Here is an 18,661-nt window from a genome sequence, read left to right on the forward strand (position 1 = left end):
TAAAAAAAAAATTATTTTATATAAAATCCGGTTCAACCGCGGTTGAACCCGGTTGAACCAGTAGCTTCACCGGTTCAATGTCCGGTCCGATTTTGAAAACATTGATAAATACTTATGCTTCATTTGTATGTCATTATGTATTTTGAAAAGTCTGTCATTTATATGTTGTTTTTAAAATCAATGTATATCTCATTATTAGGATCGGTTCTGACTATTTTTTGACTCAGGGAGAAATTATAAATTTGGGCCCCCAATTTAAAAAAATTATAATATATAATATAAAATTTTAATTAGAGTTTTTTTTTTGTGAAGTAAGAACTATTTATTAACATTAATATAAAATTAAATAATTACAATTGACACATTAATAAATGTATGGTTTATATTATTGTATTTTACAGCTTTTTTAAAAAACATTATTTTATTTTACAATTTTTTTAAATTTCTTATAAAAATAAAAGAAAATATTATACTAATAATACTTTTTAATCTGTGTACCTTGGGTGGACGCCTTTTTACCCTCGTTCAGGCCCCACCCTGCTTATTATGCATTATGCAAGGAGTTCTTGTTGTTCAAGTGGAAGCATGAATTCTAGACTTACGATTCGTCGTGCTATTTGTAGACATGTAATTTGTCGCACTATTTCTGAACTTGTGATTCATTGCATTATTTTTGGATTTATGATAAATTATCGCACCTTATTTGTTGAAAATTAAAGCAGCCTTCGACTGATTTTCTTCAAGCAAATGGGGCGGCTAAATTATCAAAATTAGGCAGTAGTTTTTGATGACTTTTGGCATGGAAAAATTGTAAAATTAGTCACTGTACTTTAGGATATTTACAAGATTAGTCCTGAAGCTTCAACTATAAATACCCTAACCCATTTAGCTTCAAAATCATCCCAAATCATTCTAGCTTTCTCCCAATACTAGAGAATTTAGAGAGTTTCTTGAGAGTTGTTTTCTCCTTTTTATTAAGAGAGAATTCTTATTGTTTTCTCCTTGTTAGATCGAGAGAAGTTGTAATTTTTTCTCATAGTGAAATTCTTCTATCTTTGCCTGTGGTTTTTACCCTATATTATTTAGGGGGTTTTCATGTAAAATTTGTGTCTTCTTTATCTTCATTTTTATTTTCTCAAATTATCAGTTGCGATTTTGCTCTATCCGATAGCTGTAATCCGCAACAATTGGTATCAAAGTCTGATTTGAGTGTGTAATATCTACTTATTGTCTTTGTGGTTGCCACCAAAAGGTGGATCCTCCAACATAAGAAAGTAAGAAGACATTACCCATTCTTTAAAGGTTCCAGAGAACTATTTACGATAGTGAAATAATGAGAGCTATCCGTAATAGAATCTATGACAACGTAATTTGATATTGAAAAGTTCAATGAGAGAAATTTCTCATTGTGGAAATTGAAGATGAATGTCATCTTGAGGAAAGACGTGTGTCTAGCGGCTATCAGTGAAAAGCCGATAGATTTCACAGATGACAACAAATGGATCGAAATAGACGGGAATGATATGACAAACTTTCATCTAGCATTAGCAGATGAAGTATTGTCAAGCATCGAGGAGAAGAAGACATCTAAGGAGATATGAATCATCTCACTAAATTGTACAGGCCACATCGTTGCACAATAAAATTTTCCTTAAGAGGAAATTATACACTCTCCGTATTCCAGAATCTACTTCAGTGACAGAGCACTTAAACACGCTGAACACTTTATTTTCTCAGCTTACATCCTTAAGATGTACAATAGGAGAACAAGAATGTGATGAACTTCTACTTCAAAGTCTACATGATTCGTATGATCAACTCATCATCAACTTGACAAACAATAATGTCACCAGTCTTGTCTTCGATGATGTTGCAGCTGCTGTTCTACAAGAAGAAAATCGGTGCAAGAACAAAAAAGACAGACAAGTAAATATGCAACAAGCAGAAGCGTTGAAAACGATGAGAGGGAGATCAACGGAACGTGGCCAAAGCAGCAGTTACAAACATGGTAGATCAAATTCGAGAAGTAAAAAGAATTTAAAGTGCTACAACTGTGGAAAAAAGGGTCACTTGAAGAAGGATTGTTGGAGTTTAGATAAAAACTCCAATCCACAAGGCAATACTGCAAACACTTCAGATGATGGAGATGCTCTATGTTGTGAAGCGTCAACCACCGTGGAAGGTAGAAAAAGATTTGCAGATATATGGCTCATTGATTCATGAGCAATATATCACATGACCTCAAGAAGAGAATGGTTCCATCATTATGAACCTGTCTTAGGAGGATCTGTGTATAGTTACAATGATCATGCCTTAGAGATCATTGGCTTGGGAACCATCAAATTGAAGATGTATGATGGAACAATTAAAGTTGTTTGAGATGCGCGACACGTGAAAGGCCTGAAGAAAAATTTATTATCCTACGGATTGTTGGATAATAATGCAAGCAAGATTGAAACACGGAAAGGAATCATAAAGGTGTTTCGTAGAGCGCTTGTGGTGATGAAAGGCGAAAAGATAGCAACAAACTTGTACATGCTGAAGTGAGAGACTTTGCTAGAAGTAGAAGCCTCTTTTGCCTCATGTAGTTCAGATTCTGCAATGCTATGGCATCAAAAACTTAGACACATGTCAGAACAAGGAATGAAAGTCCTTGTGGAGCAAAGGCTACTTCCAGGCTTAACAAATGTATCACTTACTTTGTGTGAGCATTGCATAACAAGTAAGCAGCATCGGTTTAAATTCAACACGTCAAATTCTAAAGGCAAAAATGTTCTAGAATTGGTTCATTCTGACGTATGGAAAGCACCAGTTACATCCCTAGGCGGAGCAAAATACTTTGTCTCATTTATTGATGAATACTCCAGGAGATGTTAGGTGTACCCTATTAAGAATAAGTCATATGTGTTTTCAACTTTCAAAAACTTCAAATCGCGAGTGGAACTTGATTCTGGAAATAAGATCAAGTGTTTCAGAACAGATAATGGAGGAGAATACATAAGTGAATAATTTGATGACTTTTGCAGGAAGGAAGACATCAAAAGACAGTTCACAGTGGCGAACACTCCTCAACAAAATGGAGTGACAGAGCGGATGAACAGAACCTTATTAGAAAGAACAAGAGCAATGTTGAGGGATGCAGGCCTAAAAAAATCATTTTTGACAGAAACATGTAATACCGCCTGTTATTTGGTGAATCGAGCTCCATCAACTGCAATAGAGTTGAATACACCAATAGAGATGTGGACTGGTAAACCATCTGATTATTCAAACCTTTATGTATTTGGAAGTATTGTATACGTGATGTACAACTCCCAAGAAATTTCATAACTGGATCCAAAATCCAGGAAATGTAAATTCTTAGGGTATGCTGATGGAGTAAAGGGGTATCGCTTGTAAGATCACATTGCACGCATAGTGATTATCGGCAGAGATGTTATCTTTGTAGAAGATAAACTACAAAGAAAAGAAGATAATGATAACACTGAAAAGTTAGAGACTACAGATATACATGTGGAAAAGGAGTTTGAACATGGAGATTCTTCTGAAGCAGAACCAGTACATGATGAATAAGAACTAGAGAGTTCTGAAGCTCCAACAACTCGTCAATCAGATCGTGTGAGAAGACGTCCCAATTGGCACTCAAATTATGTTATAGAAGGAAATATTGCATACTACCTTTTATCAGAGGACAGTGAGCCATCAACATACCAGGAGGTAATAAATAGCTCAGATGTTTCACTGTGGATGATGGAAATGCAAGAAGAAATTGAAGCCCTTCATAAAAATAATGCATGGGACCTTGTGCCACTACCACAAAGAATGAAACTAATTGGTAATAAATGGGTCTTCAAAATCAAGCGAAATGGTAACGATCAAGTTGAGAGGTATCGTGCAAGACTGATGGTCAAAGGATATGCTCAAAAAGAAGGTATTGATTTCAATGAAATCTTTTCTCTTGTGGTTTGACTAATAACAGTTCGTGTAGTTTTGGCAATGTATACTACATTGAATTTACATCTAGAGTAGCAAGATGTTAAAATAATTTTTCTTCATGGAAATCTTAAAGAAGAGATTTACATGCTCCAGTCTAAAGGTTTTGAAGAAGAAGAAAAGAAGAACTTGGTTTGTAGGTTGAACAAATCTCTGTACGGTCTAAATCAAGCGCCGACGTATTTGTATAAGAGATTTGATTCCTTCATTATGTACCTTGGGTACAACAGACTTAATGCAAACCCTTGTGCTTATTTCAAGAGGTTTGGTGATAACGATTTTGTTATATTGCTGTTGTATGTGGATGACATGTTGGTTGCAAGACCCAACAAAGATCATATTAAAGAATTGAAGGCACAACTGGCTAGGGAATTTGAAATGAAGAACTTGGGATCAGCAAACAAGATTCTAGGGATGCAAATTCACCGAGACAGAAGTAATAGGAAGATTTGGCTTTCACAAAAGAATTACTTGAAGAAGATCTTGTCACGATTCAACATGCAAGATTGTAAGCTAATTTCTACCCCTCTTCCTATTAACTTCAAATTATCCTCCAGTATGAGTCCTAGCAGTGAAGAAGAGAGGATGAACATGTCTCGAGTACCGTATGCATCGGCAGTGAGAAGTTTAATGTTTTATATGATATACACAAGACCAGACATTACACAAGCAGTGAGAGTGGTTAATCGATACATGACGAATCCAGGCAAAGAGCATTGGAATATAGTAAAGAGGATTATGAGATACATCAAAGGAACCTCAAATGTTGCATTATGTTACAGAGGATCAAACTTACTTATCAATGGGTATGTCGATTCTGACTATGCAGAGGATTTGAATAAAAGCAAATCTATTACAGGATATGTGTTCAAAGTTGCTGGTGGAGCTGTAAGTTGGGTTTCAAAATTGCAGTCAGTTGTGGCTACATCCACAATAGAAGCAGAATATGTAGCAACTACACAAGCCAGTAAAGAAGCAATTTGGCTCAAGAGTATGTCTCTCTACTTTGTGATAGTCAAAGCACATTGCATCTAGCAAGGAATCCAACATTTCATTCAAGGACAAAGCACATACGAGTTCAGTACCACTTTATTCGTGAAAAGGTGGAAGAAGGGACAATAGATATGCAGAAGATCCATACCAAAGACAACATAGTAGATTTCATGACAAATGCGGTAAATGCTAATACATTTACTCGGTGTCGATCCTCTTGTGGCATGTCAGAAACGTAAGCAACATGAAGGTATAAGGTAGAAAGAATGGTGTGAAGATATGATTGTTCCAATCAAATCTTCAAGTGGGAGATTATTAAAAATTAAAGCAGCCGACGGCTGATTTTCTTCAAGCAAATAGGGCGACTAAATTGTCAAAATTAGGCAACAGTTTTTTATGACTTTTGCCATGGGAAAATTGTAAAATTGGTCCCTATACTTTAGGGTATTTACAAGATTAGTCCTTAAGCTTCAACTATAAATAGCCTAACCCATTTAGCTTCAAAATCATCCCAAATTATTATCGTTTTCTCCCAATACTAGAGAATTTACAGAGTTTCTTGAGAGTTATTTTCTCATTTTTATCAAGAGATAATTGTTATTATTTTCTCTTTCTTAGATCGAGAAAAGTTGTAATTCCGATTTTCTCATAGTGAAATTCTTCTATCTTTGCCCTTGGGTTTTACCCTGTATTATTTAGGGGTTTTTACGTAAAATTTGTGTCTTCTTTATCTTCATTTTTATTTTCTTAAATTATCAGTTGCGATTTTGCTCTATCCGATAGCCGTATTCCGCAACATTATTTGCATAGTAATTTGTCGTTGTATTTCGATGGTGCATTCGCGTACTGTTGCTTGTTTTGTGGTACATTCGCATGTTGCTGCTTGTTTAGTACATAATCTGATTCTATATTACCGTCTGTTAGAGAAATAAAATGATATGGTGTTTTGGGGAACTCTATTCATGGAAATTAGTTAAAAGTCGTATAGTTAAGGTGTAACACCCTCAACCCGTCTTCGACCCGGATTCGAGTCCTAGGTGTCACACTGACTTTTCAAAACATTTTCCTTTACAGGTGGATAAAAATCCAACTCACTATTCGATAAAATGAATATTTTAGCATTAATTGACATAAATGGGGTTTACAAAACATATCAGAGCTTATACTATTCAAATCTTTATACTACATACCAACTACATTCTATAAAACAAAATGCATATATTTAATATATTTCTGATCCGATATTCGTAAGGAAGATGCTGACATGTCTTGCCCCTCTTAGCTTATTTTCTCGCTTCTATAACCTACGTGTGAAACAATCACACACTAAGTCTGTGACTTAGTGAGGCTTATAAAGCATATAATATAAACTAAACTTCTAACAATGCATATGAATAATTAATTCTATTATAACATACATCTTCATGTACACTTCATAAAACAGATACATATATACATACACAAACCTTATAATATCACATATAAGTTTTACTATTTCATATTCCTATAATCATTTAATTCACACTACTTAGCTTATATCACATTCTACTATCTTCATTTAAGTCGTTTACTTACCCTATTCTTAATCCTGTAATTTTGATCACAATTCTACATATCTTATCTCTCATTTCTATATGTTTCTATTTAACATTTCACCCATAAATTCTCGTTACATATTATAATATCCTAATTTCTTATATTCTCTTAATTAATTCCTCGCCAAATCTTCATTTAATAAACATATATTTGCACAACTTATTGTTATTTGATTCCTCTAATATTATCATATGATTTCTTATATTCTTATACTAAATTTCATATCCCTTATTAATTTAGCAAGGTTAGTTCACAGTTCTATTTTAAACGTATATATCTTCCTGCACCACTTATCTAATATCCTTTATCTATATACTTTTTCCTTTAATTAATATACTATCTGCTTGGTCTTAATTCTCATTAATCATATAGTTCACCACTTCCTTATCTATGTATATATATATATCGTTCACTAGATTTCTCATGAAATTACCTCTAATATATCATATAATTATATTATATTCACTTACATTCCCATATATCATATCAACATATTTCATATAGAACATATCACATATGCAATAAATGAAACTCATACATTCACTTCCAAATGTTCAATCACATATGACAATCATGTTAAGTTTCTGTATATTATTTCTTTATTGGCCCATGTACATCTTGGAGAACTAAAGATATATGAGTTCATTGAGGTTGTGCACTGATGTTGTCACCACAGCTCGAATAAATTCCCACTAGGGGCACTGTATATTTGTCCCGAATGACCACTGATTTGTCCCGAAGGACCACTATGTCCCTAAGGACCACTCCTTAAGAACCATACACATAATACAAATTATCAAATAAGTGTACCAAAGTATCACATATATGTTCTACAGAATTATATATATGTCCCGAAGGACCACGTAGAACCCTCGACTCTTGGCATGCCAACTATACCTATAGCTCTCATAACACATGACATGGGCATTACTTTTTATATCTTTTCACATATTTACGTAGGCACATAGTTCACTTTCACATAGCATATTTCCATGTAATTCACATTCACTTATCACATAGCTTTTCACTTTTACTAGTATTCCTTTTCACATAGTTCATTGTCATGATTCTTATCTCATAACACATGTTCGCATATACATGTTCTCATACAATCCCTTCATTCAATTATAACATTTAATCTAGCTTATTATACTAATATGTATTCATATAATTCATTTCACGTACATAACATATCATATAACATTCTAATAGAAACACATATGAGTCATATTACTTTCACATATATTTTATCATGTATCTCATGATCACATGACCTATTATCGTAAATACATACTTTACATAGTTCAAACATAAAGATGCATTCAACAATTAGACATATGCATTTACTCATATGCCATACATCTAACACTATATCACTACATGTTTATGCTTTAGTACTTATATCATATAATATCGGAATTAGACTCACTGTAAGTCTTAATTCCTTAACATAACGTACACTTACTATCATGTACTCACCTGGTCTCAATGAACACTCTTAAGCTCTTGTTTTCTTTGCGTATCTTACTCAACCGACCTATCTGAACTTTGCTTTCGATCGATGTCTACACAATCATATATTTATACTATCAGTATCCCATTGATATACTATAATCTATAATTTCTTAGACTAAAAGAAATGTTACTTTCATCTCTTAAATAATGTAGGTATCGATGCACTCTACAGTGTATCGATGCATCCTTTAACGAGTGCATCGATGCACTACTTATGCATCGGTACACAAATTGCATTCGATGTTTTTATCTTAAGGGAGTGCATCGATACACATAACCCAAAATTTCCATTTTAAGCACGAAATTCACTCTTTTTTTTATCTCAACTCTTCATCTTTCACCTCCTTTAATATTCCTAACTTTCATACACACATTTAAACTCATTTCTACTCAATAATCACTTCTTTAAACTCAACATCCTATCCTTTATATGGCATTCAAGAATCACACTCAATTTCCAACATGTTCTAAATCTAATTCTAACACTTCATATTTCTTAATTTAACCATTGACAAGTCAAATTCATCTTCAAACTCTATTAACTCCTTCTATTTCAAATATTCACTTAAAAACTCATTTTTCTTAATTTCTCATAACTTGTTAATCCTTGAGTTTTAAGCCACCTGAAGCTTTCCTTAATCTTTCTTAACATCCCAAGAATCAAAGCAAGCTTTGAAACGAAAGAATTAACCAACTGAAGACCCACTTACCTTATACAAGACTCCACGGTGGAGAGGAGAAAGAAGAAGACTGAAGAAGGCTCTGGAGAAATTATCTCATTTCTCACGTGCTTATTACCCTTTATAAAGGGAAAATAAAAAAATATTCCCTGAAAAATGACCATAATACCCTTATTACTTTCAAACTTTGTTATTAAATCCAACATTAACACTTTTCATTTAAATCCCTAAACTTTCCATCTTTTTTGAAATTGGTCACTAAATTTACTAAAATTCTATTTTGGTCATTGACCTGACTTTTGGGATGTTATATAAGGGTTTACGAGCTTGCATCTACATCCCGAAATAGTTTGTAATTTTCTCACTTGGCTTGTTTTCTAGTTAATTTATGCACTTACCATGAAAAGAACTCATGGTTGTTACGCTATCAGTCATGTCATTGCTGGGGTTACTGACAAGATAAAATGTAGAGCCATAGGTGTACAAGTAGCTCAATCAGGATCAAGGATGAGAAATTGAACACCAGTAGAGATGGAAGTATGTTAGAGGGTGAAAATTTTAAGATAGACGAAAAAAATCATCAATAAAAATTATTTAAAATAAATAGAGATTTAACATTTTTAAGGGAAAAATTTCCCCTATCCATCCATCCACCCCTAAACACTAGATCTAGTAACACCAAAACACCACCCTGCAGGCTTCATTTTCTCCTGAGATCCATTGTAGTGCAACCATGGCAACAATTTATGCCTGTTACTGTTGGCCATCTCATTCCCGGGGTGTCCGACATGCGAAATTTATAAGGCTAGAGGTTTACTTGATGTAGCTCAATCAGGACCGACTTGACTGGTAATGATATCTCAAGTGATGGTTCTGAAAATGTTGGCTTTGAAACATATTATGAGCTCGGACCAGTAATCGAGTCGCAATCCCCAAACTCAAATTCATGAACTTGCCTATGTATGTTCTTTTAAGGAAAATTGAAAATTAATTTGATAATTTAGTTTAATACTTTAATTCAAAATGATTTTAAATATTGAGTATTTACTGAATTGTAGAATTAAAATCAATTTGATAAAACATGTAATATTAACTATAATTTTAAAAATAATTAAAACAAAAACAAAAACAAAAACAAATAGGTGACTAACATAAATAACTTACTTATAAAATACCATGAATTTCATCATGTCCCATGTTTAATGTTTAAGAATCTGACATTATAAACTAACTTTAAAGGGGGAAAATAGACATTATAAACTATTCCTGCCAGCAACAACAGAACAAAAAAATATTCGTGGTTCGGCATTCATTGACCGACAAACCCCATTCACCTCCAAGGCTCCAACCCTAAAAACGACAAGCTATTAGACAGCCGGATTACTTCAATTGAAAAAGAAAGACTTGCGACCTAAACACGCTTATGATATCTTAATTCTGCAAGACTCGTATAATTTTATTTCAATTAATAAAGCATTATAGATTAACAAATTCAACGTATTTGTTTACGTATTTAAAAACAAAGTATAAACGTAAGGGATTAAAAAGTCATTTTACCTTTTCTATAATAATAAGATTGGCTTTTAATGATAAAATTAAACATAAGTTAAAGGAGCATCTAAGAGTTTCAAATGGAAAAAAAGTAATCTCTTTATTTTGACCGCTCAACTTTTTATCTTTAAAACCTTAAATATTGCTTTTTCTTTTTAATTTGGTTGCCTCTCGATTCTAAAGCTTTCGCTTTGACTAATTCAGACTTACCCATGTCGTACACCTGATTTCGGTGGGTGAGTCTCCCGACAGAGATTTTCTACATACACAATGACTAGAACTCGAGACTTCGTTTAAGCAATATCAAGTTGCATACCACTTAAACCAATCCCAGTTGCTAGCTTTTCATTATCTTTGGTTAATTTTGATATTGGTCACCACCACCGATATTTTTTATTTTATTTTAATATCATACTTTGTTTAGTTTTTAATAACTTTATCTTTATGACACATTTTTCTCTATCTTTTGTCACGTTTTCAGTTGTTTTAGCAGTTGTTTTTGTTTAACTTTTTTCTCATGGTTGAATTTGACATTGCTATGACTGCTAAATATGACATTTATTAGTTATCACGATGATTTCCCATGCTTTAGACTCTCGAATTGGATTTGGATACACTATTCGAATTCGTGGATAGTTTGTTCATGTCGCTCGACTATGATTTACGATTTGTCGATGATCTTTTAGTAGTTTAATCTTCTTTCGTGATTCATTTATCGGTGCAGTCGGATGTATTTGTTTCTGTATTTTATTTGAATTTTTTTAACATTTTCCTTGTATGGTCATTGTGTGATCTTAAGTGGTTAGTTTTTTGTTTTGATTATTATAAGAAAATTTATATATTATGTGTTTAGTTTACGGTTATAATTATAAACATTTCTTATAATGTTAAATTTTTTAATAAAATTAACGATTTTTATAGAAAAAATATAAAAACGAAATTTTAAAACAGTACATGGGATAGACATGTTATAAAACAAAAATGTATCGAGCAACGATTATTCTTCGTTGACGTCTTACTCGATTGTTGTCGAATTTGCTTCAAATTATATTGTTCAAATGGTGAAATTATATTCATAAGTTAATAAAAATATTATAAATGTAAGGGATTAAAATGTCATTTTACCTGTTTTATATTCATAAGCTCGGCTATTAATAAAAAAATTAAACAAAAATTAAAGAAATAACAAAGAGTTTTAAATAAAAAATAATACATGAATTCGTTGTCACAAAAATAAAATATGAAGATAAAAAATTTAAATTTTAAAATAGCACAAGGACCTAACATGTTTTTTTTTTAAACAAGGATCATTTGTCATTATCGTCTTAGTCAACTGTTGTCCAATTTGCTTCTTATCTCTCTGTGTGTGTATATATATATATTGTAGATTAGTGAGGAACGGTAGAGAAAGATGGATGGAACACAACAAGTGGTGATGGAAGAGAAAAGCAATAAGTTGCCTCTGTTTAGGACGAAAGAGGCAAAGGGCAAGGTCGCTTTCAGGGTGTTTTCGACGTCGATATTCGTGGGCATATGTCTGATATGGGCGTACAGATTAGCAAACATTCCGAGAGCCAACGAGAGAGGTCGATGGCTATGGATAGGGATGCTGTTCGCGGAACTTGGCTTCGGTTTTTATTGGATTCTTACTCAAGCTATTCGTTGGAATGTTGTTCATTATTATCCTCTCAAGCACAACCTCTCTCTAAGGTATTTGCCAACCTTTTTCATTCCTTCCTTTTACATTTCTGTGTGTGTTAAATCTTCCATGGGAGATCTGATGATCCAATACTCAAGGGTGTAGCCAGGCAGGAATGGACCAGGGGCGGGTGTAATCCTGAAGTTTGAATTCACATAATATGAGACAACATAAGATTTAAAATAAAATTTAAAATATACGAGATCTAAAATATTTATGTACTAGAATCGAGATTAGTATTAATTAATATAATTAATATTGTACCGGTAATAGCCATACGAACATGGACAAAGCTTCGTGTTCTGTGGGGGTTTTGCCCAAAATATTTTAGGTCCAAGTTTTTAAGTTCCTCCTAGTTTTAAAACGACGAAAAAGTTTAAATCTCATCTTAATATATTTAAAAATGAAAAAAATGAAAAAATATATATATATACATCTTAAGTAAGTTTTTTATATAAAAATGATATTTGAAAAGTTACATAAAAAATCGATTTACATGGAGTTATATGATTGCTTAATTTTCTAGGTAAACTACATAGTTGATCGCCCAGTTATAAAAAAATTGTTTTGGTCACTCAAATTCAAAAACTTGAAAAATGACCATTAAAGTTATATTACGTTTTCATTTTGGTCACTCAAGATAAATTATATTAGTGGCAATTTATAAATTTGGTTTACCCAAGGTAAATTCTATTTGTGGCCATTTTGTAAGTTTTTAGATTTAGGTGACCAAAATGAAATTATTTTATTGTTGAGTGATCCAATTATCTAATTTACCCTTTTTATTATTTTAGCTTTCTTGATTCTACCTTTGTTTACTTATAAAAGTATGTACAATGTAATTTGAATATACTTAAAGTGTTGCAATATATATTTAGGCACAAAATGATATTACTTTTTGTATATATATATAATGTTAACATTTATTAAAATAATCATATTAATTTTTATGTTTTTTACATATTCTAACTCGTAATTTTTTTAGATTATTCTCTGCCCCGATAACTACCTTTTGTTTACGGCAAAACATAAAACAAAGGTGTTGTTATTAATTAAATGTTGTTTATTTTTTAAATGATGGTTAATAATAAATTAGTAGGTAGATCATAGATCGATCCAACTTCGTAGTTCGTACTTGATAAAATAATTAGGCGGCTGTTTACGTCTTCAACTGGCAACACTACGAAATACGTACAGTCAAAATATATTTGATGAGTCTTTACTTTTAGTATAAATTATTATAATTTTAAGTCATTGTATATATCCCTATATGTTTTTATTTAAAATTTTATCAGTCGATTCCACTGAGTATTATTTAATTGATAATCCTATTGTTATCATATGTTAGTCCAAGTGCATGTTAGTCTTTGATTTAAGAATTAAAATTATAAAAAATTTAAACATATTATCATAAATTAATGCACGTGTACGTATTACTTATTGCCTCATTGATCACACAGTTCAGGCGACAAGTTACCGGGGGTGGATGTATTTGTATGCACGGCGGACCCTACGGTGGAGCCACCAACATTGGGATGAACACTGTTTTGTCAGCGATGTCCTTGAGTTATCCCACGGAAAAATTAAGTGTGTATCTCTCGGACGATGGTGGGTCTCAACTCACCTTCTATGCCCTTTTGGAGGCCTCCCGTTTTGCTAAGCTTTGGATTCCATTTTGCAAAGAATTCAACGTTGAACCAAGGTCCCCCGAGGCATACTTTACCCGCACCTTTGATGTGCCTCAACAAACTCCAAATACTCAACAACACCTATTCATCAAGGTAAATTATATATATATATTGACAAAACAAGAGTGACCCCCTCAGCATTTGATTTGATTTAATGATCATGTGTTGCTTTTTGCTTTTAATTTTGAAGGAACAATACGAAGATATGGTGAAACGAGTTGAAGCAGTGATTAACAAAGGTAGTGTTCCAGAAGAACTAAAGAACCAACACAAAGGATTTTCCGAGTGGAATTGTAATGTAACCAAGCAAAATCATCAGCCCGTTGTGCAGGTAAAACACTTGCATTTTTCACCATGTAAGAATTTTAGATAAGAAATATTACTTTTTTTTCTTCAGATTGTCGTTGATGGAAGAGACACAGATGCTGTAGACAGTAATGGATGTCGATTGCCGACACTGGTCTACATGGCACGAGAGAAGAGACCCGATTGCTCTCATCACTTTAAAGCAGGAGCCATGAATGCACTGGTAAATTCACTCTTTTTCTTTTGATAATAATGGGGTAATTGCACTAAGCATCCCTAAACTATGACTTATATTTTAAACTGATATGAATGATGCAGATAAGGGTGTCATCAGAGATCAGCAATGGAGCAATCATCCTAAATCTGGACTGCGATATGTACGCGAACAACGCGGACTCGATAAAAGAGGCTCTTTGCTTCTTCATGGATGAAGAAAGGGGCAATCAGATTGCTTACGTGCAACATCCACAACATTTCAATAATATCACCAAGAATGACCTTTATGGAAATTCCTCCCCAGTGCTTAACAAAGTTAGTGTATAGTGTTAACTAAAGATGTTGGAAATGTTTGGACTATGTTCTTGAATCATTGCTTTGGTTTGATGACTTTGAAGGTTGAACTTCATGGAATGGGAGGTTACGGCGTGGCCTTATACTGTGGCACCGGCTGTTTTCACCGGCGAATGAGTCTTTGCGGAAGCAAGTATTCCAAGGAATATAAAGTATCATGGGATTGGGAGATGAGAAAGGAAGATAACAGGACAGTTTATGAATTGGAAGAAGCATCAAAAGTTCTTGCTAATTGTGACTATGAGAAGGGAACTCTATGGGGAAAAGAGGTATGGATATACTGAGAGGAATTCGTAAGCGAAAAACGAGATTAATTAAAGAAAATTCGGGTCAATATCTGGCATCATAATTAAAATGGGTTGTTGTTTGCTGGTGCAGATGGGATTGATATATGGGTGTCCAGTTGAAGATATTGTTACAGGCTTGACCATCCAATGCAGGGGATGGAAATCAGTTTATTACAATCCAGACAATACTGCTTTCCAGGGAGTTGCTCCACCAACCTTGGACATAGCTCTTGTTCAGTTCACCAGGTGGTCGGATGGAATGTTCCAAATCTTCTTGTCCAAATACTGCCCTTTCATGTACGGACACAACAAGATCAAATTGGGTGCTCAAATGGGGTACTGTGTTTATCTGTTATGGGCTCCATCTTCCCTCCCTCACCTCTATTATGCCATTGCTCTTCCCTTTTCTTTGTTCCAAGGCATTCCCTTATTCCCACAGGTATATACATATGCAATTCATTTCCAAGCTTATTTTCATAATGTCAAATTATGGTTTTAGTCATCTACTGTGCTCAAATTTGAGATTTAGTCGTTATACTTCAATTTGACATAATCCGGTCCTCGGCTTTGTCTCAGGTTTCAAGCGTATGGCTTATACCTTTTGCATATGTATTCATATCCAAGAACGTTTTCAGCGTAGCGGAGGCATTGATCCATGGAAGCACATTCAAAGCTTGGTGGAACCTGCAAAGAATATGGGTGCTACGAAGAACAACGTCCTTCTTCTTCGCCTTCATTGATTGCATAGTGAGACAACTTGGATTATCTCAGACAATGTTTACCCTCACGGCGAAGGTCGTCACCAAAGACGTCTCGAAGAGGTACCGGGAAGAGATCATGGATTTCGGGAGCACATCGATCGTGTTCACTGTTATATCGACATTGGCAATGGTGAACCTCTTGAGTTTGGTTGGGATTGTACTTGAGATGTTTTTGTGGGGTTCGGATACGAGGAAGTTGATGTCGCAGGTTGTTCTTTGTGGACTCATGGTTAGTGTCAATGCACCGGTCTATGAAGCACTGTTCTTGCGTAAGGATAAAGGCAGGATACCGGAGTCTGTCATGTTCAGATCTATAGGTTTAGCTTCATTGGCTTGTTTTTGGGCTTTTCGAGTAGATCCATCCATGTAGGATCTGCAATAAATTTCGGGAAATTTATGGTTTTAGTCCTTGTATTATAGGATGAGCAAAACTTGATTCGAAAAATCAACTCGATTTGGCTTGATTTTTCTACATTCGATTTGACTCAAAACAATTTTAAATAAAGTTTGAATGATCAAATATGATTAATCAACTCGACTAACTCAAAATTTTTTAATTTCAATAAACTCAAGTAACTCAAATACTAATCCCTAATTCCTCGTATTCCAAATCCATCCATTATTTAAATCTATTTTTGACAAAAATTCAAGCACATGCTCATGTAATACTATAGAATATTTATGTAACTTCATTTTCTATTTTTAACAATAATTTTACAATTTTTACAATTTAATCCCTCAATTTTACATTTTATTCAAATTGATTATTTATTGCGATTTATTTTTACAAATTCATTATTACCATCAATTTCTTAACTCCTTTATACTCGCGTCAACCTTCCAAATATCTTCTTTAAAAAAGATGAAGAAATACATATCTTATATGGTTACATAAAATCATTAAATTAAACGAATATACATCATAACATTATAAATATTTACAATTAAATTTAAACGAAAACTCTAAAAATTTTAAATAAAGTTTGAATATTAAAATAGGATTCGTCAACCCGATTAATTCAAATTTTTTAATTTGACTCAACTCAATCTAATACTCACTCTATTGTTCTAATAGTAGAATAAATTTTACATAATGATAAAATTACTCTCAAACGTTTGCACAAATAATCATTTTGTCCTCTATTTTTTTAACTTACATGTTTGATGAAATTACTCTAATAATAAAACAACTTTAGAAAACTAACTTGATCTAGCCTTAGCCCTTGACTCATGGCTTTCTTTCAAACTGATTCATCGAGAAGCTTCATCTCAAAAGCATGGACTAGGTTTACACTGAGAGCCTAATAAGGGACTATTTCATTGAGACTGCTAGAAAGAAGAAAGATTAATATAGTAATTACTATCCTAAACCTTACCTTGAGACCATGCTTTGCAAGGACAAAAAGGCATGGGATTTGTACTCCGCCCCCTCTTAAATTGTCTAAAAGGGCATAGAGTTTTTCCAAGGACTCTTTGTTAGCGTATGATGTATGCATGTACCTCATGCATGTTATGTTTGCATGTGTAAAGAATGTGAGGCGGTTAGAGCTGTCTATATCTAACAAACTCTCTTTCTCTCCTCTAACGTCTTTTCCCTCCATGTTATATTTCTCTTCTCTTGTATATAAATGGAGTAGTGCCATGACTGTAATCAATTGAGCTTTTATGATAATGCAAGTTTGTACACTTGATTTACTTTGTGCATTTAGTACTTAGTTGATTTCATACTTTAACATGGTATCAGTCGCCAAGGGTTGGGAGCTCGAGCGTCGTTAGTTCACTGTTGCTGTGGTTGTGTATGATGGAGATCTCTTCCGTACAGTACATACCCAAATAGGATGTGGTTAAACTTTCTAAGAGTACCTATTTACTATGAAAGCATCAAGTATCTCTCATTATTGATGGTTATGGTTTGCTTCAATTCATTTCGGATGAAAGAGGGCCTCCTGTGGCTGTTACAATAACAGAGTCTGGTTAGGTTGGAGATACTCCAACGTTCAACCTCTACCAACAGCAAGATAAGTTGTTAGCATCATGGTTGCTCACTACGGTTAGTACTGAAGTATTACCTCACCTTACTGGACTCACTTATGCTAATGCTATTTGGACTACTATTGCTCGATTATTTGGTGCTAGATCTAGTGCCAAGGTATCATCTCTTCGACATAGCCTTCACTCTCAACGCAAAGCTGGCTGGACGGTGAGTGAATTTCTTGCCAAGGTCATGTCCATCTGTGATATCTATGTGCTGCAGTCAGTCCGATTACTTAACATGAGCAAGTCAATATCATTCTTACTGGTTTATCCATGGAGTTTGAATATGTTATTGCAATTGCTTATCGAGATAGTTTGTCTCTGGATGTGCTCACTGAAATGTTGCTTGATTGTGAAACGAGGCATAAGGCATTTCTCATTGAAAGAATTTCAGTCAACTTGGTCTCTAGGTCTACTGATGATACTAAGAAATATGATTCTGGTTTTTCTAAGGTTACTGTTACTACCAAGCAAGATGGTGCTATGCGAGGTCAATCGGGTGATAATTATCGAGGATGTGGCCGAGGACACTTTGATAATTCAAATCGCCCTAAATGCCAGCTCTAAGGTAAATTTGGGCATACAATGCAAAAATGCTATCATCGTTTTGATAGAAATTTTACAGGCATTTACACTGATACTTGAAGCAGTGAAGAATGGAGGTCATCACAAGTTTCTACAACTAAGCAGCAGTTCCCTGTAAATGCTCATGTATTTACTCATGCAATAGGTGCATTTTTCCCTAGATGAGTGCATCTTTTCAATCTCCTTATGGTTTTTTTTATTCTAATCTGCATTTCGTGATGCCTAGTCCAGGATTTTTCTATCAAGGGGTTCCATGGTACTCTCCAATGCAAGTGTATGGTGGTTTGGATTCGGTTAAGAATTCACAAGGATTTGTGAATCGTCAGCTGCTTTTGTCTCTACTTCTCACTCACCTCGATCAGCTGTGTTAACTGGTAATGCTAATCATGTGTGGTATCCAGAT

The 18,661-nt window shown here is 33.8% G+C and overlaps 1 pseudogene; it reads left to right on the top strand.

Moving 5' to 3' along the window:
- The first annotated feature begins 11,746 nt into the window (after positions 1 to 11,746).
- Positions 11,747 to 16,052, top strand: LOC120198019 (annotated as a pseudogene).
- The last annotated feature ends 2,609 nt before the right edge of the window (positions 16,053 to 18,661 follow it).

Source organism: Hibiscus syriacus, unplaced genomic scaffold, assembly GCF_006381635.1.
Source record: "Hibiscus syriacus cultivar Baekdansim isolate YM2019G1 unplaced genomic scaffold, ASM638163v2 tig00117056_pilon, whole genome shotgun sequence".
In the NCBI taxonomy this organism is placed as follows: Eukaryota; Viridiplantae; Streptophyta; class Magnoliopsida; order Malvales; family Malvaceae; genus Hibiscus; species Hibiscus syriacus.